The following is a 24,088-nucleotide window of genomic DNA, read 5'->3' on the forward strand; positions in this document are numbered from 1 at the left end:
GTCAGTTCTTCTCCAGCTAAAGAAAAAAAAGTCAAGATGACCGTTATCTTATCAAAACTCCGATGGACAAGGACATAACTTCTTAATTTAAGAAGGACGGAGAAGAGAGAGGGGGGAAGAGTTTGCTTTCATGACAGCCAGAGACGACACACGGAGAGAGATGCATCTGGCAGAACTTTAATCAGAAGACTGTGTAAGAATGTTAGTTTAAGATATAGCTAAACTGTTTATTATTTTCACTTTATAGAGGAAATTACTGGTGGCTAAGGCTGGGGGTTATTTTGGAAATAATTTGGAAATACTGAATGACGTTAAAATGAGCTTGTTGAAATGATATCTTTTGTAATAAAATATAAAAAGACAAATTGTCTGTAAGCTGTCTCCTTGTTTAGACCAAGCTACTGTAGTAAATTGGATATTTTGGAACTAGGATTGTTTTGATCTGGCCACATTACGCTACCAAATTAGGGTCCTAGATTAATGAAAGGAAGATTAGATCTTCCAGAGCTCCTAGACATTGTTTATTTAAAATCGGGACAGACTTGGGCGAAAGGGTGAGAAGTCGCCTAGAGCAAAGTTACAGGACCCGTTTTTGCTGGAGATAGGGACGGATCATTCCTGGATCCCTCTCTGTCCCGTGTAAGGGCCGTTCTAAGGAACACTTTTACCACATGGTGGCATCTTGGTATCTGAGTCTCATGTGCCGTGTTTACAGTATAGTGGCAGATGGAATTTGATTTACAAGCCATGGTGGCTGTGTTTGGATACAAATCCATGTGCTGTGTTTATGCCATGCTGACAGCTTAAATAGTTGCAGCTTGGGTTGCGCTTTGCTCAAGGGCTGAATTAGCGCTGGTAATTGTTTTATGAAGGCAGATGTGTGAGTAAGCAGATACACACTGCTAAATAAAGGACAAGAGAAACTTCTCTGGCGTGAGCTTCAGAGCAAAGCAGGGAAGGTTGTAAATTATTGTGACTGGAGAAGACTCCTATGCAGAAAGCTCAGGCTAAACTGATGCAAGGAGAGATTCTGCCAGTGGCTTTAGAGTTCCAAGGAACAAGCATTGTGCTGTTTAAAAAGTGCCAGCTCGTTTCACTCAGGTGACAGAGTGGCAAAATTGTTTTGAGTGTAGCAGGAGTCTATAAGGAGCAGCCAGGATAATAAAAGGAATTTAAAAATAATTAAATAAAGTTTAAAAAAAGGAAAATTTCCTACCCCAAGCCAGAGCCAAAAGGATTTCCTGGAGGGAAAGTAGGATCAGTCAAGGCTGACAGTTTAATTGTTTTATTGCTCCTCCCGTGCTTCAGCCAAGGCTGCAGGGAGAGAGGGGGAAAAAAAGGAAAAATGGCTTTTAGCAGTCGGTTTTCACTGCCTGAAGTATCAGTGGATAAGGAGATGTTGGAAGCAATGGAACACTGGGAAGTATATAACCCAGAGGATGAAGAAGATGCCCAAAGATTTTTTTTTTATCGAAACCTTTATTGGCATATAAACGGACAACAACAAAACATAGGTACAAGCCAAGCGATGATCAGAGTAAACGTAAAATAGGAGATACACTCAACAAATAGTATCATAGGTAATGGGTTAAATTGGAAATTTCCAAAAGATATCTTGCAACGGCAGATGTAATCCGCGGGCAAGAATCATTCAGGAAAAAGGATAGGGAGTTGGGCAAAAGAGAAAGCCACGGTTCGAGAAACAGCTTTCTCAGAGATGAATGCGCCGGGCAATGAAATAAAATATGGTCCAGGGAATCTGGGAGGGTATGACAGAAAAAGCAGAGCCTATTTGCATGGGGGATCTTAGCGAATCGGCCTGCATGAACCGCCGAAGGGAAGATATTGAGGTGAGCTAACATAAATGCTCTTCTCTGACCAGGGTTGGTCAGTGAAGAGAAATAGTTAGAAGGGCGTCCTAGGGAAGGAGGAAGACTGAAAAAAAGGGGAGAACAAGTGGTGTAAGGGCCATTCTAAGGAACGCTTTTACCACCGTTTAGAAATGCTTTTCCGCAGCTAAGAGTTTACCATTATATGGATGACATCCTTATTGCTGGTAAAGAAATAACTGATCATCATACTACCTTCCTGGTGAAAACCTTAACTGAATATGGACTTGTCATAGCTCCTGAGAACGTACAATCATCACCTCCCTACACCTATCTGGGACACAAACTTTCAGAGTCAGCCTCACTTCCCGTCTTACCTGATTTAAAGTTTAAAACTACTTACACTCTTGTAGAACTGCAAAGTTTAGTAGGAAATATTAACTGGGTACGACCATATTTGAAACTTCGAACACAAGCTCTATCACCTTTGTTTGCTGCCTTAACAGGACACTCTTCTCCGGCTGACATCATCCCGATAACTCCAGATATGCAGCGTGTTTTTCGCCTGATCTCCCAGGCACTACGAGACCGTTCTGTGGATAGGATTCCTTATGATACCTCTCCGGTTGCCTGTGCTATTTTCCCGCCTTCATCTCCTATGGCTTTACCAACAGGAATTATCTACTCTCCCGGTCAGAATCAAGTCTATATAGTAGAATGGCTTCATCTTCCACACACTCCACCGAAGAAGATCTACAGTTTGATTGAAGCTACTTCAGACTTACTTGCCAAGGCTCGCTCCCGTGTTCTTCAACTTACTGGGACAGACCCTGTGTCACTTTACTTACCTTTCTCCCCAGGAGAAGTAGAAAGACTCCTACAAACCTCTGTTCCTTTTCAGGTGGCTGTCGCAGGCTTCTCTGGTGCTGTACTAGCCAATCCTCCTAAGGATAGACGGCTTACCTTTCTCTCTTATGTCTCATACTCTTAGTTCCTTTTTTGCAGATTATCCGATTCCAGATGCTACTACTGTTTTCACCGATGGCTCCCTGTCCTGTGGGGTCATTACGTGGAAAGATGAAGAAGGCAAATGGCAGTCTCGCTACACTACTTCTTGCTCCTCTGCTCAACGTTCTGAGCTAACTGCTGTTATTCTTGCTTTTAACATCTTCTGCATAAAGCCGTTTAATCTTGTTGACATTCAATATGTTTATCGTCTTTTGCTTCATCTTCCTCATTCTTACTTATCTCCTACTATGGACCAAGAACTTTACAATCTCTTTGACTCTCTGCAGGCTCTTCTCCATGCTCGTACTGCCTCTGTCTTTGTCACTCATATACGTTCTCACTCTGGACTCCCTGGTGTTCTGGCTGAAGGTAATGCAATGGCTGATTCGCTTCTCCGTTCCCCTGTATCTGTCGCCTTTTCGCTATTTGATGACCCTCTTCTTTCCCACTCATTCTTCCATCAATCAGCTAAGACTCTTCACAAACAGTTTGCCATTCCTATGTCTCAAGCTCGTGATATTGTTTCTACCTGTTCTTCCTGTGCTACCTCTCCTCTAAATCTTCCTTTTGATTCTGTCAATCCACGTGGAACTGGACCCAATGATATTTGGCAGATGGATGTTACACATGCTCCATTGCTTTCTCCCTTTTCTAAGGTCCATTTGATTGTAGACACCTTCTCTGGTTTTATTTGGGCTACACCGCTTAAAGGAGAAACAATTCGTCATGTGATACAACATGCCATCCGTTGTTTCGCCATTATGGGACGACCACTTTCCCTCAAGACTGATAATGGACCTGCATATGTCTCATCTGCCTTTTCAACATTTTGTAAAGACTGGGGAATTAAGCTTATTCATGGGATTCCCTTTAATTCTACTGGTCAAGCTATAGTAGAACGTGCTCATTTAACCTTCAAATCCTTGCTTTCTAAACAGTTGGATAGCAAACATGTTCCTGTTGCCAATATACCTTTTTGTGTTGCTAAAGTACTATATGCTCTTAATCATCTTTTTTATCCTCATAATAGGAACTCCTGTTGAGGTTCATTTTAGAACACAGGAGCAGCTTCCACGTCCTTTGGTATCCTACCGTATCCCGCTGGACCCACAGTGGCATGGTCCCGCCCAGCTCATCACATGGGGACGCGGATACGCAGTAGAAGTGGACGGAACACCTCGTTGGATTCCTGCTCGCTGCGTTAGGCCATGGCGATCCGAGAGAAAATAATAGTACTCTGTTTCATAGTTGTTACTAATGTTTCCTGTTACTCACCCTCATGGAGGGACAATTATTTTATGAAAGATATTGCAAAAGTTTCAGTTATTAACTGCTATATATGTGCTCATATATCCGGCAATTCCTTTTCTGATGGATTTTTTATTAGTGTACCCCTACCTGCATGGATGTCTAAAGCCATCGAACCCATGCGCTCACTCTCTCCTGCGAGGGGTGGGGAGTGGAACTATAATAATCTTTTACAGCTTTCGAACTTTACAGAAGTTACATTTAATGACACAATACGTGCCTTGAAACTTGTTAATGTTAGACCTAAAAAGAATTTCGCACTGTAGCCTTACAAAACCAATGAGCTCTTGATTTTATCTTAGCTAGTAAAGGTGGCGTCTGTGTCTTGATTGGTGATGCTTGTTACATCTATGTTCCTGATCATTTCTCTGATATTTCTCAAAGACTTTCTGACATGGAACATCACTTTACTCAATTCAATTCGGTGTCAGGTTTTCCCTTTTGGGACTCCTTTTGGTCATAGCTACTGTCATTCGGTTTTGGATGGCTTTGACAATTACTTATGTACTTTATTATTGTCGTTTGTTCTCATGTTGATTTCTTGCTGCATACAGTTATTCCAAGCTTGATTCATATATTTCGTAATTGCTTTGCTCATGCTACTCCTACCTTCTCTTTAACCTTGTAGCAATTATATCAAATCTCTCACTATGTGCTTAATACTGAATCCCTCCAGATAAAAAACAGTTTCCTAGTTCTTCATACCTTCGTCATAATTCATTGGACTCAGAATATATAGGAGTATGTAATTGGCAATGACTTCTAACTAAATTAAAATAAAAACGAAGGAGATGTGGGAGTACGCCATTATGTTTAAGTGAAGCAGCTGCATACACCAGCAAGCTAGGGAACTTATGTAATATACCCATATATGGTAATGTTGTTTTACCCTGAGCATGCTCAGTGAGAAGATGTGTAAGTTTGTATACTGTATGGCGATTGGCTGTGTATACTGTATGGCGATTGGCTGTATAACCCCTGTATTGGAGGACATTTTGTGTTGAATAAAGAAGGGCTACGGGCGTGCAGGCAGGAGTTTTTTCTTCCCTCAAGCCACAATACACCACGGCTCACTGTTAGGCTCTGGAACCCATTTGGCCCTGATTTTTGTGTCCTGTGTGATTCTTTCGCACCTGTGTGGCGGCTGGACTGCCACATCAAATATCTGTTGGAAATGTGAAACACATGTGGAAAGCTACTATCGTATGTGGTGTAATTGTAGAGTAGCGAAACAATATTGCATAGGAGTACATATTGTGTTACAACAAATATTGCTTTGTAAGGTTCCATTAACCCCAGAACTGTTCTTATTGAGTATGATACTAGACAATATAGATAAAGCAATGTATAATTTATATATAATTACTGCAGCTAGAATTCTTTATGCTAAAAATGGGAAAAGCCAGGTGGTACTGAAACAAGAAGATCTTACAGAAACAGCAGAAATGGACATCTTATCAGAAGTGATGAAGGCCTATCCATTACAAAAGGCAACAAAAAGATGGGACTTATTTCACAAATGGTTAGAGTCATCGGATAGTGCTCAAATAACATAGATATAAATGTGAACTAAAATATGGAAGGCAGAAAATAGTAGAATAGCTGAGTTTGGATCTTGATATTGCAATATGAATAGAATGGATGTTAGTATATTTTTGTTTCTCCTCCCCCTCTAACCCAAATCCTCTTTCCTTCCCTTTTAACTTCTTTATCCCATACCCCAACCCAAGTTATCCAAATAAAAAAAAAAGAATAAAAGAAGAAGTACACAAAACCTTTTATAGTTAAACATCACCTCCTGAGGCTTATTTTCTAAAGTGCCAGGCTTTGGTGAGGGTGGATACCAAGAACAACTGGGTAAAGGGGACTTCTACAGCTAATTCTCACCTAAAAGAGCTGGCCTTCCGCTGTGCATTTTACTGGAATGTAAGCAAGTTCCCAGAACTCTCAAGTTGCAGAAAGATATATTTTAAAATGCCCAGAAAAAGAGCCTGCCCCCCCACATCCCCCAGAGACCGTAAAATTTGGATTGGGCCCCTCCTCCCACTTGGTCTGCAATGCATGAAGGCCTTGCAAGTGGAGGGAGGTGGAGGCGTCTATTTTTCTCTTGTGCTTTCTCATCTTCCTCCTTGGGGGGGTAAATTTGGAGGGGGCAGATCGGATGTCTGGGAGGGGTCTCAATCTCCCCTCCCCACCAGGGCCCTTTCTCTGTGCGTGTCCTGGGTCCTCCTTTGCTTTCCTGCGAGGAGACCCCCCCTTCTTTCCTCAGATCCTGCAGGCACCCTTTTGGGGGTGGCAAAGGCAGAAAGGAGGGAGCGTTGCTTGGAGCTCTTTCCCTCCGCACCAATTTCTCCTTCCTGCTCATCCAGCGAAGATCCTCCATAGGGCGGCCATTTTCCAAGCGCCGATCAGCTGTTTTTAATCACTGTCTTCCGAAACAAGGGTCGGAAAACAGTGGGAAAAACGCTGGGAAAATCGTCGTCCAGCGAAAAAACTGTTCCCGGAGCAGGGACCTAATCATCATAAAGCGGATTTTTCTCATAGGAACTATCATTTTGCGATCTCTATAGCGATTGCAAAAAAGTCACCATCAAGCGATTTCGTCGTAATGTGGGGTCATCGTAAAGCAGGGCACCACTGTACTAGACATTTTTAAAAAATTACCTGGAGAGACGTCGTTCCCAGAAATCTCCAGCAGGAGGTCCTCATGCAGAGATCTCAAGCCTCAATCCAGAAGATCCCAAGTTCTGTTGGGGTCAATACAGGGTCACCTCCTCAAAGGCCACTGGAAGCGGGAAGGAGAAAAGAGTCTTACAGTGGACCCTTGACTTACAGACGGCTTGACTTACAGACTTTTTGAGTTACGGACTTCTCTGGCCGCAAAATTTAGGTTTGACTTGCAAACTGAGATTTGACTTACAGACCAGAAAAAAACCAAAATGGAACAAAAACGGCCTGTTACGGGATTAATCGGTTTTCAATGCACTGTAGGTCAATGGAGACTTGACTTACAGACTTTTTGACTTGAGAACCGCCTTCCAATACGGATTAAGTTCTCAAGTCAAGACCCCACTGTACTAGGTGGAAAAGGTCCCATAATGTCCCAACTCTGTTTAAAATGTTTGAAAATAACAGGCGTACTCTGAAGTTCAGCTTCAGTAAGCTGAGTCGCATGTCCAATTTTCTGACAAACAGGTCAGCTGCGACAATTACGTCTGGCTGATTTTGAAACACTGGGCTAGTAGAAATGAGTAGTAATTCTATTCAAGGTCCTTTGGAAGCGAAGGTGGCCAGAAAAAGCAGCATCATGGGCTAACACGAACACCTTTTCTCGGAAAGGCGTTGGCACTGTGTTGGGGAAGGCAGGAGCTCCTCTTAAAGTCCCAGACCAACCCTGACATACCCCACACACCCACACCTATGGGGGGGGCTATGGTGGGAGGGGCTCCCCAACCTCATTGCAAGGAGAGATGTACGTGGGGTGGGTGGGCAGGAGCAGTGAAGGAAGAAGAGGTGGAGCAAAAGAGAGATGCGTCACCCACCCTAAAGCATGGGTGAAGGAAGGCCAGGGTGGGGTGGGGGGGTCACCTGGAGAGTCACCGCCTCTCCTTTCTTTCTGAAACACCCTCAAAGAAAGGAAGGAAAGCAAAAAAGGAAAAGAGAGGTCTCTATGCACAGGAGAAGAAACAACCACCACCAGAGGATGATTCCCTGCACGCTCACACACACATGCATGCGTGCAAGCTTCCTGGTCCCCCCCCGGGTGGGATTGTGACCCTCCCTCTCTCCTCCCCCCGTGTATATCATCCCTGTAAAAACTACACATGAAAAAGACATTTTCAGACGGTATACTGTGGTAACGTCCCTCTAAAACTGCAGATGGAAGGCAGTTAAATCTAGCTTCTGAAAAGGCCTGCCGGTATTTTGAGATGGTTAGGTGGAATTTATTTATTTAATTTTATTTATATCCCGCCAATCTGGTCGACCACTCTAGGCGGCTTCCAAATATATACATAAAACGACAAATAGATATTACACGAGAAATTACTACATTAAATTACAAATTCTACAAGATGGAAAAAATAAGAATAAATAAAAAAGGTAAATGAAGAGAAAAGATCAAATATTGACTGGAGGGAAGGCCTGCATGAACATCCATGTTTTTAGTTGGTTTTCAAAAATGTCAAATTTAAAAATTTGACCTTTAGACCAAAGTTCACGGGTGAAAAGATTTTGCAGACCTTGTAAACTCCTTTTCTCGGTAAGGCTTTGGGACGACAAGCTGATGCTTTTGTTCCAAATCCAAACGGGATTCCTGGGTGATTGCCCCGTACAAAAGTCCCTTTGCGGCCCAAGACGACCTGAGAGGTTTCACTGGGGAGGAAGGCAAACCAGAGTCAGCCGGGTCCCTTGGAGACGGCAGAGAGGGGGGGGTCACTTTTCTGCGCCCAACAGAAACATCCGGGGGAAATGGCCTGGCTCGGGGGGGGGGGCAGAAACCTCTGCCTGAGCAGAGAGCACTCCCTCCCCCCACCCCACTCCACTTTTGGAGTTTAGAACCTCAGTGTTAATTAATTAATTGTTCAGCAGGCTCTGGCTGCCCATCAGTCCCTTCATCATGTTTTGAAGGCAAGGAACTCAACTTCTCCAGCTCAACAATTTTCCTGTTTTTAAACATTCTGGGCAGCCTTTAGGCCTTTGATTTCTTTGTTGTGCCAAGGCAGCTGGGCTAAGCAAACATACCTGTTTCTTTCTTCAGAATTTAGGAATTCTCATTGGTAGCCCCCTTTTTCTCCTGGCCAGAGGGCCTCAGGCCGCCCAGAATAGTAAAAACAGTCCTATGGATTTTAAAAGGCAAATGGGCAGAGTGTGTGTGGAAGTGCTGGTTTAAAAAAGGAGAAAACAGCACCTCCTGCATGACACGGAGGTCGTGGCAAAAGGGCCACAGAGGAGACGGGCGTTGGAGAAATCAGCTTTCCCGAGGTTGACCTCCCTTTCCTTCATCCGGCCTAAAGACTGACAGAAACAGGCAGCGTCTCTGGTTCAGAAATGAATGACGGCGGCTTCCCTTGAGCTACAGAAACCGTCCTGTCAGAATGCAGAACGAACAACTCTGGTGACCTGGAAGGGTATCTCTTCACCAGAATAGCCTCCTTCTGTGCAAGCCGGTTGCAGAAAGAGTCACACCCCCCCCCCCGAAACGCACCGACTCTCACAGGCGCCGAAGCCTGGCAGACCCCGAGGGAGGTGGAAAGAACTCGTTACCCCCTCACACGAAAACACGAAAAGGCTTGTTCCGAAGAGCCTTTCCTGACACGCCTCGCCTGCCTGGTTCCTCACCTGTCCTGTCAGGATCTCAAGTCCTTCCCCCCCCCAGGCTGGACACTGCCTCGCCCCCCCCCCATCCACCCACCGGACGTGTTTGGGGGGGGGATTTGCCACCTGGGTTCCTTTTCTCTTTTTTTCAAGGGAAATGACTTGGAGGAGGAGAAGGAGAAGGCGGGGGGGGGGGAAGAGACTCGCCTTTTTGGCCATCCTGGCCGGCAGAGCGGGAGGGAGGCCCTTTTGTGTGCCTGTTTTTGTGGATGTGTGTGCGGGTGTCCCTTCCACAGACTGGGGGGGCGCCCCCCACCTTCTGCCACCTTCTTTCAACTCTCCCAGAGAGAGAGAGAGAGAGAGCCGGAGCTTCCGTCCTTCCTTCCGAGACCCACTCCTCCTCCCCCCCCCCCGTCCAGGCCAGGCTCTTCCTTGAAGGGACGTTTTAGGCCTCCCGCCCCTCCTCGAAAGACGCCTTGCCCGCCATCCTGGAACCTGTTGGGGAGAACTCAGACCCCCCCCCCCACCCCCCACCCCCACCTCTCCCAGGGACACACGGGGGGGGGGAATTTTCTACTTACCAGAAGGGCCACTAAAATTCCCCCAACCGCCTTCCTGAGGGGAGACCTTCTGGCCGCCTTCTCAACTGCGCACGCGTCACAGCCCCCCCACCTCACACCCCGTCTGTGGGGAAGAGGAGCGCATGCGCGCGAGGGAGAGCGAGCCGAACAGGCAGGGAGGGGGTCTCGCGCATGCGCAGAGAGGAGCCCTGGGTGGGCTTGGAGGGCAGCCTGTCAGTCACTCGAGGGGGAAGAAACGGCCATTCTTGCCCAGCCAGCCTTCCAGAGGGAGGGGCTTCTGCCCAGAGACAGGTGACGCGGAAGGAGCAGGAGGAGGACCGAGCTCTCATTGAGTCTCCGTTGTCTTATGGGCGGAGCCAGAACCTCTCCCCTGCGCGTGGCTTGGTTGCCAGGCAACCCCCGCATAGACGCCATAATGCGGCAGGGGGACGCCCAAGGAGACCCAGCCCTGGAAGGCTTCCGCCCAGCAACGGGTGACGCGCAGGAGGAACGAACTCTCATTGGGCCTCCATTGTTCTTCGGGGAGAGGCTGCTTTGCAAGGGGGGAGCGGATTCCTCGCGAGTTTCCCGCCAGGGGACCGGCAAGGACGTGAGCCGTCTGTCTGGGGTGCAGGACCGCTTTGGGGGGCTCAAGAGTTGCAGAGATGGAGAAAAACCCGTCTCTTCTCCCCCCCCCCGCCAACCCCAGAGACCCCCCCTCACAATCCGCTCCGTCTGCGAAGCACGAAAGGCCCCGCCCGCTTCGAGGGAGGGGGGCGAGGGGGGTCCCTTTGTTTCTCTCCCTGCCTTCCTCCTCCTCCTCTTCCTCCCCGCATGGAGGGGGGGCTAAATTGGGAGGGGGGCCGAATGGGAAGTCTGGGAGGGGCCTCGATCTAGTCCCTCCCCCCCCCCGAGCGAGACACCCAGGCCCTTCTCTCTGTGCGTGTCGGGGGGGGGGGGTCCCCCTCGACCCCCTTCTTTCCCCGGATCTTGCAGGCAGCCTTTTTTTTGGGGGGGGGTGGCAGAGGGGGGGAAAGTGGGGAGCGTCCCCCCCGGTGCTCTTTCTCACCCTCCAATTTCTCCTTCCTCCAGCAAACCCCCTCCCCAAACTTCACCCCCCCAGGTCGGAAGCGGGGTATGGGATGCAGGATATGGGGAGGAGAGAGGGAGGGAGGGAGGGAGGGAGGGGGGTCTGCAAAGGGAGGACACAAGGGGGATCCCAGAAATGGGCCCTTTCGGGGTGACGAGGGGGGGTCAGCTGGGGGCGATGGGGCTCCCCTCCTCCCCCCACCAGATGCTTGGCCTGCCATCCTGAGCGTCCTCTGGATCCCCCCTCCCAGTCTATGGGGTTCGAAGGGGACTCTTCAGAAGCTGTGGATGGAGGAGAGGGAGGGGCCGACCAGATCCCAGGCTGCAGGAAAGGGGTTGTGGGGGTGGGTGGACAGATTGCCTCCCTCCCTCCTTGTGCCTGTGTGTTGGGGGTGTTTGTGTGTGTGTGTGTGTTTGGGGGGGGGCTTCCTGGTGGCCTTGCAGGAAAAGCCTCCCCCCCCCAAGAGGAAAGCAGGGCACAAAGAGAAAGAGGCCCAGGAAGGCCACGGGTTTTGGGCAGAGGCGGGAAGGAGATCTCCCCCCCCCCCCCCCGCAAGGAGAGGATCCTCTGGCCGGCTCTCCCGGCTGCAAGGGGGGGGGGCTTTCTCCTGGAGGTGCCATTCAGAGCCCCCCTGTTTGCAAAAGGCCCCTCCCTCCCTCCCTGCCAGCTTTTCCTCCTCCTTCCCTTGCTCCTTTCTCTGCCCCACGGGATGGAAGAAGGAGAAAGGCAGCCCTTTGCTCTCAGCTGAGACGTGGACTCACATATCCACAGTGGGACTTTCTCCTGAGAATAAAAATGTAAAATATAAAATTAATTTTTTTTTTAATTCCAGAGAAAAAAATTGGACATGCAGCCCAGGGGTGGTTCTCCGCATGGGGCTCAGCCGAGAGGTGGGACCCCGTGTGAAAGCCTCGTCCAAGAGGAAAATCTTAAAAGACACAGGGAAGAACAAGCCTGGCTGAGGGAGAATCAGCATGGCTTCTCTGTCAGGATATTGTCATTTTGTAGGCCTGAAACTGGATTAAATATGATATTAATGAGCTTCCATAATGAACAGATGTGTGACTGCTGAGTCACTGTGACAGAGAAGAGGATCATGTAATGTCTGAAGATGAGGTGACAACCAGGTGGAGAAGATGATGTAAGGTGCCCAGTGACTGGACAGAAGAAGCTCTGTAAATGTATATAAGAGAACAGTGTGTACATAATGTATTCTCCTCCCTCTATCACTTGCTGCTATCCTCTGTGCCAGTTTGTCTGATGATTGCCTGCTACGCCGAAGTGCTGCCGGTCTGTATATTTGTATATATTTTGTATAATACACGTGTCTTGCTATAAAAGAAGAACGTGTCTGCTTCATCAATCAATTAACTCTACGCTGCTATCCAGACAATCTCTAAGGGCAAGTCTTGCCTCACAAACCTTTTAGAGTTCTTTGGAAAGGTCAACAGGCAGGTGGACGTGGTTGAACGAGTGGATATGGTCTCTCTGGATTTTGAGAAGGCGTTTGACACGGTCCCTCACTAAAGGCTCCTGAGAGAACTCCACAGTCCAGGGGAGTTGAGGGCAGGTATTCTTATGGGTCGAGAATTCATGGAGAACCAGGGAACAGAGAGAAGGAGTCAATGGGCAGATTTTCACCGTGGAGGGAGGTGAAGAGCGATGTGCCTTCAAAGATCTGACCTGGGACCGGTGCTTTTCAGCCTGCTCATCAATGTCCTGGAGACAAGGACAAGCAATGACGTGGCCAAGTTTGCAGATTGACATGCAAATTTTTCCGGGTGGTGAAGACCAGGAGGGATTGTGAAGAGCTCCAGAAGGAGCTCTTCACTCTAGCCGCCTAGAGTGGTCCTGACCCGACCAGATAGGCGGGATATAAAATAAATAAATAAATAAAATAAATAAATCTCTCCAAACAAGGAGACTGGGTGGAAAAATGAAAAATGTGTTTCAGTCTAAGAAAATGTAAAGTAATGCACGTCGGGGCAAACCATCTAAACTTTGTATTCGCAAAGGCTCTCACGGCTGGGATCTGATGGTTGTTGTGGGTTTTTCGGGCTTCTTGGCTGTGTTCTGAAAGTGGTTCTTCCTGACGTTTTGCCAGTCTCTGTGGCCGGCATCTTCAGAGGACAGCAAACTGTGCTTATCAGCTCATGGGTTCTGAGCTGCTCTTATGTTCTTTTGAATGCATCCATTGGTTTTAACACTCTTGGCCTCCTCTGAACTTTTTCCAATTTGTTAGTATCCTTCTTGAAGTGTGGTGTCCAGACCAGGACACAGTACTCTAGACGAGGCCTAACTAATGCTGAACGGGGGGGGGGGGATCCAGGGCCTCGCAGGGTTTGGAGACTGTATTCCTCTTCCTATCTCTGGTAAAACAGTGTTTGCTTTTTTCGTAGCCACATCACACTGCTGACTCATTTTCAGATTGTGATCTATGATGATTCCAAGATCTTTTTTTAGTATTGCTGAGCCAGGAATACTTCATCTTGTCTGTTTGGTTTCTTTTTTCAAGGTGAAGTACTTTGCTCTTCTCCTTGTTAAATTTCATTCTGTTGTTTTTAGCCCAGGGCTCCACCCTATCAAGCTCATTTTGAATGTTGTTTCTGTCTCCTAGGGTGTTAGCTATTCTGCCCAATTTTATGATATCCACAGATTTGATTTGCATTCCCTGCATTCCCAATCCACATCATTAGGAGAAATGCTGAAAAACGACGGGCCCAAGACTGAGCCTTGGGGTACCCCACTTGTTATCCTTTCCCAGTTGGAGAAGGAGCCATTAATCATCATCCTAAATCACGGGACACTTTCTCAAAAGCTTTGCTGAAGTCAGGATATTTATGTATGTATGTATTTATTTATATATTTATTGAGCTTATATGGCACCCATTTAGACATAGTCTACTCTGGGCGGCTCACAAACACGTAATAAAAACAATTAATATAAAGCAACGGTTTCTTACATTAACACAAAACAGAATAGATAAAGAGAGAGAAATATTATATCTACAGCGTTCCCCCTTTCTGTCAGGGAGGTCAAAAATGAGATCAGGCTAGTCTGGCAGGATTTGTTCTTGACCAATCCACACGAGCTTCTGTTTTGTAATGCATTGTTTCCTAGGTGCTTGCAGAATGTCTGCTTTATGATATTGTAGCGAACAGCCCTGCCCTCACCTGTCCGTCACAGCTGAGCAGTGGAAAAGGAGCCAATGAGTGAACGGAAGGCGGTGCCAAGGGGGGAGGGGTTTGGATATAAAGGCTGGTGTATGGAGTATGAGAGTTCAGTTCAGTGAATGAGGGAGACTCTGGTATTGAGAGACTGTGTGAAACTTAAGAGTGAACTAAGAAGGAGTGAGAGATCTGTGAGGACGCTGAATGGTAGTACTGATTCAGATTCAAGTGATTATCAACCTGTGATTTGCCTACTGCATATTAATCAGATGTTACCCTCCCTGATCAAATAAATAAGTTAAGTTTCAAAGATACACATGTCTCCTTGAGTGATTGGTATTGAGACAGCAATACTTGGTGGCAGTGAAGAAGGAAGAAGAGCGAGAACCTCCTGAAGGCCTAAGAGAATAAGGGCTTCGGAGGAGATTGCCACAGATATATTCCAGAATTCCCCTGGGATTGATGTTAGGCTGATTGGTCTATGTGAAGAAATGGGTTTTGTAGTACCACATTTTTCAGAGTTTGCCTGGGATGGAGCTTCGTTTGATCTGCCCAAAGTCCTCTTCAAGGTTTCTGTCTCAGAGAGATAAACACATGTGTCAGGAAGGCGTCTCCTTCGGAGAGCCATTCCACGAGGGGAAGGAGCCAAACTATAGTTCCCAGCATCCCCTACCTGTCTAACCTAGACTAGGTGAGATCTAGAAGGGTGTGATTGGGAACTATGAGCTATCTTCTGTCCCGAGATTTCCAACCACTTTCTTAAAATTCCTTAACTGGGTACTTTGTCTCTTGCACACCAGCCTTTCCAGGTAGGACACCCCAAATAACCAAAAACAGCAAACAAAGCCCTCGTGGCTAAGGCACTCTCTTTAGGTGCTCTCACCTTTGCTCCCAAGAAGCACACTTGGGTAAAAGATAAAATATTTATTCAAAAGTAGTAAAAAGCCAGAAAGCAAAATAAATAGCAAAAGATACAATTGTACTGATTAAATGCAAAGCATCTAAGAATTAACAATGAAATACTTACTAACTAAGAGCTTTAATACTTAATTGCTGGCTGTTCTAAATTACCATGACTGAGACTCCAATCCACCGTGGAAGGCTGTCAAGCTGTCCTCCATCTTCTCCAACTTACAGTCACACACCAACGACTTACTTAACCCCCTTTTTCTATAACTTAAAATCTCTTCTTCGTGATGACATCCCATCAGCCTGCAGTCCCTTGTCGGAAACTCCATGCCCGACTGTTAACTTCCCAGAGCTCCTTCTCCCACGCCAGGCTGGTCTGCTGGCAAAGAAGGTTTTGGTTCTCACTCCTGAGGAACGGCGTGGACTCCTCTCCAGAGGAAGGAACAGTTTCTAGGCACAATGAAAACCTGCAAGTCCTGAGAAATAAGGACTACAAAACCCATATCCTCACACACTGGACTCCATCTTAATTGTTTACCAGCCTGGGAATGAGGGACTGAACTTTGGGAAGTTACAAGTTGGGCATGGACTTTCCAACAAACAACTTTAAGGTGATTGGATACCCTCACAATGCAGAGACATGATTTAAGTCACAGAAAAGGGGACCAAGTGTGTGTCAAAGGAGGAGGAGGAGGAGGAGGAGGAGGAGGAGGAGGAGGAGGAGGAGGAGGAGGGCATGGCATGGGAGATGGAGCAATGGTAACATAGAATAGCATTGTATTTAAGTATAAATCCAGATACTTTAGGTAGCTAGCCTGTATTATTTTATGGGAGGAACTGCTTCCAAAAGTTCAACTAATCGTTAGCGGCTTGGAATTTTAATAGTACATCGTGTACCTCTTTTGAATATCTTATGTTTTACAACGATTAAATCTTTTAAATAAACTTAATTTTGTATTTTACCCAAGTGTGATCCTCAGGGGAACAAGAGTTTGAATGTCTAAAAGAAACTGCCATAGCCACAGAGCAATGTGCACTATTTTTGCTCTTCAGGTGTCCTACCTAGTCAGGCTGGTGTGCAAGGCTTAAAGTACACAGCCAACAGCATGTTGTCGCCAAAGAAGGGGGGAAGGGGAAATGTAGGTTGGAAGCTTCCCTGTATTTGTCAATTTCTGCACCTAATAGGTTTCACTCAGCTTAGGTTTCAAAGGCTGGTGAAACTTTTATGAATTTATTTAACTTTGCATCTGAGGTGGCACATGGAGAGGGTGTAACTGTATTTTAGAAGGGTGCTGTTCTTAAAGTTAATGAGCACAGTGGAAACTGACCCCGTTTGTTATTTTCCTTAGCCAGTCCCATCCCCTCTTAATGCTATCATATCCAAAAAATAGAGATGGGCCCAAATTAATTCCAACCCCGCACGACCTATCCGGAATTGGCCCGGGTGATGGGCCTCCCCCTAGTTTTTCACCGGACCAATTTGCAGCATTTTTAAAATCTAAAGTGGAGGCCATCCGCCGGGACCTGTCTCTTTTTTTGAATACAGTGAGTCGACCTGAGATGTCCAGCGCTCCGTCTTGCCCGGTGATTTTTAATTCCTTTCAGCCTGTCACGCCTGACACTCCAGGGTGCTTGACCGCTGTCGTGCCACCACCTCCTCCCTTGACCCTTGCCCGGCCTGACTAATCAAAGTGGCCAGGCCTAAAACAACGGAATGGGCTACTGTAATAATTAATGGGTCTTTCCTGGAGGGCAGATTTCCATCTGCCCTCAAGGAGACACTCATTAGGCCCATCAGGAAGAAACTAAGCTTGGCGGCGGACACAATTGGCAATTATAGGCCCGTCGCCAACGTTTCTTTCTTAAGCAAGGTGGTCGAGAGGGTGGTGGCCGATCAGCTGCAAGCGCTCCTGGACGAAACAGATGCCCTGGATCCATTTCAGTGGGGGTTCAGGCCGCGCTATGGTACAGAAACGGCATTGGTCGCGCTGTGCGATGACCTATTGAGGGAGACCGACAGGGGCAAATTGTCTCAGTTGGTCCTCCTCGATATCTCAGCGGCCTTCGATACCATTGACCATGGTATCCTCCTGGGGAGGCTCTCCGAGTTGGGAATTGGGGGCCTTGCCTTGGCCTGGCTCTGTTCCTTCCTGGAGGACCGTCCCCAGAGAGTACAGCTTGGGGAGAGCTTCTCGGCCCCGTGGAGTCTCAATTGTGGGGTTCCACAGGGGTCGATTATCTCCCCAATGCTGTTTAACATCTACATAAGGCCGCTGGGTGGGGTCATCAGGGGGTGTGGAGCTCGGTGTCATCAATATGCTGATGATACTCAGCTCTACATCTCCTTTCCGCCTACCGCAGGAGATGGCGTTTTGTGCCTCCAGCGCTGCCTGGAGGCCGTACTGAAATGGATGCAGGAGAACGGGCTGAAGCTGAACCCGGACAAGACGGAGGTGCTGACCCTCCCTGCCAAGGATGGGGTCTGCAGCTTGGGGATCCATCTGGACCCGGCGCTCACCATGGAATCCCAGGTGGCGTCCGTGGTCCGAACCACCTTTTACCACCTTAGGCGGATAGCCCAGCTGCGGTCCTATCTTGATGTGGGGGGCCTCACTACCTTAGTACATGTGCTTGTAATCTCAAGATTAGACCACTGCAATGCGCTCTATGTGGGGCTGCCTTTGAGGCTGCTGCGGAAACTACAGGTGGTGCAGAATGCTGCGGCCAGACTTATCAGTGGCGTGAAAAAATACCAACATATTTCTCCCACTCTGGCCGCATTGCATTGGCTGCCCATCCGTTTCCGGATCGACTTCAAAGTGTTGATGCTCACATATAAAGCCCTAAATGGTTTAGGGCCTCGATACTTGGTGGAACGCCTTCTCCCACCAAGATCTACCCGTGTCACTCACGCGAGCCAGGAGGTGAGGCAGAGGAGCCTAACGCCGAGGGAGGCTCGGAAAGAGAAGACAAGAAATCGGGCCTTGTCGGCAGTGGCTCCTCGCCTCTGGAATAACCTTCCCCCTGACATTCGCGCCGCCCCCTCGCTGGGTATCTTTAAAAAACAATTAAAATCACTGATGTTCCGGCAGGCCTTCCCCACAGCCAATTCCTGACCTTCCCCATTTTTCCTTTGCCCTAGTCTCCGTTTCACTTCGTTCTTGCCTTTCCTCTATCTTAAAATTGTATTAATTTTATTGTAAATTGTTGTTGTAAGCCGCCTAGAGTGGTCCTATGTGATTCAGATAGGCGGGATATAAATTAATTAATTAATTAATTAATTAATTAAATATAAATAAATAAATAAATAAATAAATAAATAAATAAATAAATAAATAAATAAATAAATAAATAAATAAAAAATACATAACCTCTTCATACTCCCTAGGTCGGCCGGGCCACTCACAATTTGTCAGGAACTACCAGGGTCCTTCTTCTCTGTTGGTGCTCCAGTCTGGGAAGTGGCTCAGCCCTTCCCTGCCTCCTCCAGCAGCTGACCACTCCCATGAGGAAGCGAGACAAGGATTCTCCCCACTGAGCTAATGATTGGTTGACAGGGAAGGGCCAGCTGAGCTCCGTTCTAGACCAGCACACTGCAGGAGAAGAAGGACCCCAGCAGTGCACGATGAGAGGTGATTGGCCCAGCTGGCCTGTGAGGCGTTTAAGGGGGTTCATTAGCTGCACTTTTGATTCTGCACCCAAGGATTTTGTCGATGTTGCACCATATTAATTCAGGCCAATGTTTACACAAGATTGCTATGGTTGATTGACTGATTTATCTATTGCTCATAAGGAAGCCAGAGACTTACAATAATAAAATAACATCAGGGTTGAGCGGTATGGAAATCAAATAAATAAATAAATATCCGAGTGCACAAATTAGTGAAAGGGCTACACTGCCTTCTATGCCCACCCAGGACTCAGTTGTGCAAGCTTGTTATTGATTAGTCATTAATTCATGTCCAACTCTTCGTGACCCCATGGACCAGAGCACGCCAGGCCCTCCTGTCTTCCACTGCCTCCCGGAGCTGGGTCAAATTCATGTTGGTTGCTTCAATGACACTTTTCAACCAAATTGTCCTCTGTTGTCCCCTTCTCCTCTTGCCTTCACACTTTCCCAACATCAAGGTCTTTTCCAGGGAGTCTTCTCTTCTCATGAGATGGCCAAAGTATTGGAGCCTCAGCTTCAGGATCTGTCCTTTCAGCGAGCTCTCATGGTTGATTTCCTTTAGAATTGATAGGTTTGTTCTCCTTGCAGTCCAGGGGACCCTCAAGAGTCTCCTCCAGCACCACAATTCAAAAGCATCCATTCTTTGGCAGTCAGCCTTCTTTATGGTCCAGCTCTCACTTCCGTACATCACTACAGTAAAAACCATAGCTTTGACTACGTGGACCTTTGTCAGCAAGGTAATGTCTCTGCTTTTTTAGATGCTGTCAAGGTTCATCATCGCTTTCCTCCCCAGAAGCAGGCATCTTTTAATTTTCACGGCTGCTGTCACCATCTGCAGTGACCATGGAGCCCAAGAAAGTAAAATCTGTCACTGCCTCCATATCTTCTCCTACTATTTGCCAGGAAGTGATGGGACCAGTGGCCATGATCTTAGTTTTTTTGATGTTGAGCTTCAGACCATTTTTTGCACTCTCCTCTTTCACCCTCATTAAGAGGTTCTTTAATTCCTCCTCACTTTCTGCCATCAGAGTGGGATTATCTGTATATCAGAGGTTGTTGATATTTCTTCCCGCAATCTTAATTCCATCTTGGGATTCCTCCAGTTCTGCATATAAGTTAAATAAGCAGGGAGACAATATGCAGCCTTGTCGTACTCCTTTCCCACTTATGAACCAATTGGTTGTTCCATTTCCAGTTCTAACTGTTGCTTCCTGTCCTACATATAGATTTCTAAGGTGATCAGGCACTCCCATTTTTTTAAGGACTTGCCATAGTTTTGCTGTGGTCCACACAATCAAAGGCTTTTGCGTAGTCAGTGAAGCAGAAGGAGATGTTTTTCTAGAACTCTCTGGCTTTCTCCATAATCCAGTGCATGTTAGCAATTTGGTCTCGAGTTCCTCTGACCCTTCAAAATCCAGCTTGTACTTCTGGAAGTTCTTGGTCCACATACTACTGAAGCCCACCTTGGAGGATTTTGAGCATAACCTTGCTAGCGTGGGAAATGAGTGCAATTGTACGGTAGTTGGAGCATTCTTTGGCACTGCCCTTCTTTGGGATTGGGGTGTAGACTGATCTTTTCCAATCCTCTGGCCACTGCTGACTTTTCCAAACTTACTGACATATTGAGTGTAGCACCTTAACAGCATCATCTTTTAAATAGTTCAGCTGGAATGCCATCAGTTCCACTGGCCTTGTTGTTAGACAAGCTTTCTAAGACCCACTTGACTTCACTCTTCAGGATGTCCGGCTCAAGGTCAGCAATGACACTATCTGGGTTATCCGGGATATCCAAATCTTCCTGGTATAATTCCTCTGTTCATTCTTGCCACCTCTTCTTGATGTCTTCTGCTTCTGTGAGGTCCCTACCATTTTTGTCCTTTATCATGTTCATCTTTGCACAAAATGTTCCTTTAATATCGCCAATTTTCTTGAACAGATCTTGGGTTTTTCCCTTTCTATTCTTTTCCTCTGTTTCTTTGCACTGTTCATTTAAGAAGGCTCTCTTGTCTCTCCTTGCTCTTCTTTGGAAGTCTGCATTCAATTTTCTATAATGTTCTGCAGCCAAAGATGGAGCAGCTCTATCCCTTATGAATACACAGTGGAAGTTTCGGTGGACAGAGTGGCTGAAGAACTATGGATGGAGGTTCGTAACATTGTACAGGAGGCAGGAAGACCCATTGCAAATGCAAATTTCTTGACCCAGTGTGTTATTAGTCTTTGGAACTCCTTGTCACATAATATGATGGCATTTGGCCTAGATACTTCGAAAAGGAGATTGGACAGATTCCAAGGGGACAGGTCATGATGGGGATGTACAATCTCCAGGCTTAAAAGGAAAGTCCCTGCAAAGGCCAGATGCAGGAGAGGGGGATCAGGAGAAAGGGATCCTGTCATCTTGTGGGAAGCAGAGGCATCTTTTGGGGCCACTGTGAGATACAGAAAGATGGACTAGAGGGGCCCTTGGCCTGATCCAGCAGGGCTCTTCTTATGTTCCCTTGAATGCCTCCATTGATGAAACACTTTTGGCCTCCTCAGAACTTGCTAGTATCCTTCTTGAAGTGCGTTATCCAGAACAGAACACAGTACTCTAAATGAGACCTAACCAATGCTGAATACAGGGAAACCAATACCTCGCAGGATTTGGACACTCTCTTCCTGTTAATCCCGCCTAAAGTAATGTTTGCCTTTTTTGTAGCCGCATCCCACTGCTGGCTCATATTAAGTTTGTGATCTATGATGAGTCCACAATCTTTGCGTATTCCTTGATCTTTTTTTTGCTTATAGTGTTGCTTAGCCAGGGATATTTTTACTTCTGTATATCTTGACTTCAGCAAAGCTTTTGACCAAGTGCCACATGATATCCTGATTAGCAAGCTAACTAGGTGTGGGCCAGATAGTTCAAGGGTCAGGCAGATACACAGTTGGCTAGAGAATCATACTGAGAGAGTGATGATTAATGGGTCCTTCTCTAACTGGGAGGAGGTCAGATGTGGGCTACCCCAAGACTCTGTCCTGGGCCCGGTCCTCTTCAATATTTTTATTAATGATGTGGATTGGGGATGCAGGGAAGCTTGTCAAAGTTGCAGATGATACCAAATTGGGTGGAATATTTATTTATTTTATATCCTGCCCATTGAGATGAATTCCTGCACCTCAGAAAAAGAAACCAGAGGACTTCTGGCTTGACGTCGCGACGAGACAGCAGCAGGAGGACAGAGCTCTGTCCCCTGGGCTGAATTCTGACCCATTTTGGGACACTGTAGGGTGTCGGAACCACCCTGGAGGGGTGGTGAACTGGGGAAGAAAACCTGTTGATCACGGGGGGCGGCGGCCATCCCGGTTCGATCCAGGAAACTCCCTAATCAGCCAATGGGCAGAAATAAGCAGCTTCGGCTAGCTTTCAAGTCGCTGGCAGCCGTCCGAGAGAAGCAAGGAACAGCACCTGGCATCGCTGTCTTTCCATCGGGTGATAATTCTTTTGCAACTAATTGCCTACGTACCCCTACATATGGAAAAAAAAGAATTGCTATCTTATCTCACTAACTTTCTAAAGCGGCAGAAAATCTGGTGAGAGGGATAGCTGAAGAAAGTAACTTTTTTAAACTATACTTTAAGAATATTTACAACCTGGTGTTATAAGCTTAAGAGACCTTCATGCAAATTAAGTGTGGACATTGTTTTGTCTATCTAAAGTGTTTGGAATGATTCCCAGAAGAGGTGGCCTTGGACATTCTGTTGTTGCTTAAGGCTGAAAAACTGTTTATCTCCTCGTGAGCTTCTCTTTGCATTTGGCCGGAATTAACCCTAAAGTGGACTTTTCAAAAACTGTTCCTTGGGTCGAATTTGGTTCAACTCTACATAGTCAAAGCGGAACTCCTGAAATGACTCTGGAAATTTGGAATATCTGTTTATAAGCATCTAGGCAGCAGAAACAGAATGGCACAACAAGGACAATTTTGGAATGAAGTAAAATTTATGCTTCAACAAATATTAACGACCGTGACATCTCATTATGAAGAGGCAAAATTATCCAATCAACATAAGGACTATAGTCCACAAGCAACTGAAAACAACAAGGAAGGAAATGGGAGTATCACAGATGATGCATGCCAAACCAAGCAGCAGCTTGAGAAAGTTAATCTAAGAGAAACATCAGTCTTGGACCAGAGGAGAGTACCAAGGGAAGACAAAGGGAAAAAAACAGCAAAATTAACCAAAAAAAGCCTGGAAGACTCATTGAAGATAGACCAAGTACAAAAAATGGACATAAATCAGATCTACAAAATGGTTTTAGAGGACATGAAAGATGACAGCATGTTTAGAGATATAGCAGGGAATGGAAAAAGAGGAACCAGAGAGGGAATTACCTAGAAAGATGAAAAAAGGGAAAACAAGGAAGGGCCCCTTAATATTGGAAACATGTTTATATTTATCATTTGGATCTGTAAAAGGGTATATTCTATATATTAAAAGGAGAACTAAATTGAAATAAGGGAGCCCGAATCAGGGTAAAGATGTAATATGGTGACTTTTTATTTTAGGCAGACTAAACTAGATATAAAACTGGGTCATGGATCTGGAACCACTTTCAATAAGAATGTTATTAGAAGATCTTGAGAACTTTATATAATATGAGAGTAATATTATGATAGTAGCTATACTATATACTAAAATCTGTATATGAATGGTTTGAAAGAAGGTCGGAATTTGGGGGGATAATCGAGAAGACACTGAGATGTAAAAAACAAATAATTGTAAGCAAGTATGTAACACAATGTCTGATAAGCACAAACAATGTAGATAGATTGGAAAATTAATAAAAAAAAGTTAAAAAGAAAAAGAAAAAGAAACCAATTGCACAGTTACAAGATGGGGGAGACTTGGCTCAGCAAAACTACGAGCGAGAAGGATGTTAGGATTGTTGTATATCACAAACTAAATATTAGCCAAAAGTGTGATGTGGCTACAAAAAAGGCAAATGTTATTTTAGGCTGCATTAATAGAAGTAGGGTTTCCAAATCCCGCGAGTTGCTAGTCTGCCTCTATTTAGCACTGGTGAGGCCTCGGCAGTTTCAGAGTATTGGTGTCAAGAGTTCAGCTGAAGAAGATCTGGAATCTGAGGGGTTAATTACAGCTGAGGAGAATGCTGAGCAAACAGAATTGCAGGCAGCGAAATTACCACCAGATTCTCCTCCCCCAGTAGCCAGAGTGAGGGAGAAGCTTTGGT

General features: G+C 46.2%; 1 protein-coding gene and 1 long non-coding RNA gene across 2 annotated transcripts in view; one reads left to right on the top strand and one right to left on the bottom strand.

Annotated features, from left to right (window-relative positions):
• Nucleotides 1-6,930, bottom strand: part of LOC144585072 (uncharacterized) — a 42,385-nt gene extending 35,455 nt beyond the window's left edge. The window contains exon 1 of the mRNA XM_078382558.1: nucleotides 6,810-6,930. The gene's annotated coding sequence lies outside the window, so the exon portion shown is untranslated. The remainder of the gene's footprint in view (nucleotides 1-6,809) is intronic.
• Nucleotides 6,931-13,463: 6,533 nt separating this feature from the next.
• On the top strand, nucleotides 13,464-15,216 carry LOC144585101 (uncharacterized). Its single transcript, XR_013539593.1, has 2 exons — nucleotides 13,464-13,953; nucleotides 14,233-15,216. It is a non-coding gene; the product is annotated as an uncharacterized LOC144585101 (long non-coding RNA).
• Nucleotides 15,217-24,088: the final 8,872 nt, after the last annotated feature.

This window comes from Pogona vitticeps, chromosome Z, assembly GCF_051106095.1.
Source record: "Pogona vitticeps strain Pit_001003342236 chromosome Z, PviZW2.1, whole genome shotgun sequence".
Taxonomy (NCBI): domain Eukaryota; kingdom Metazoa; phylum Chordata; class Lepidosauria; order Squamata; family Agamidae; genus Pogona; species Pogona vitticeps.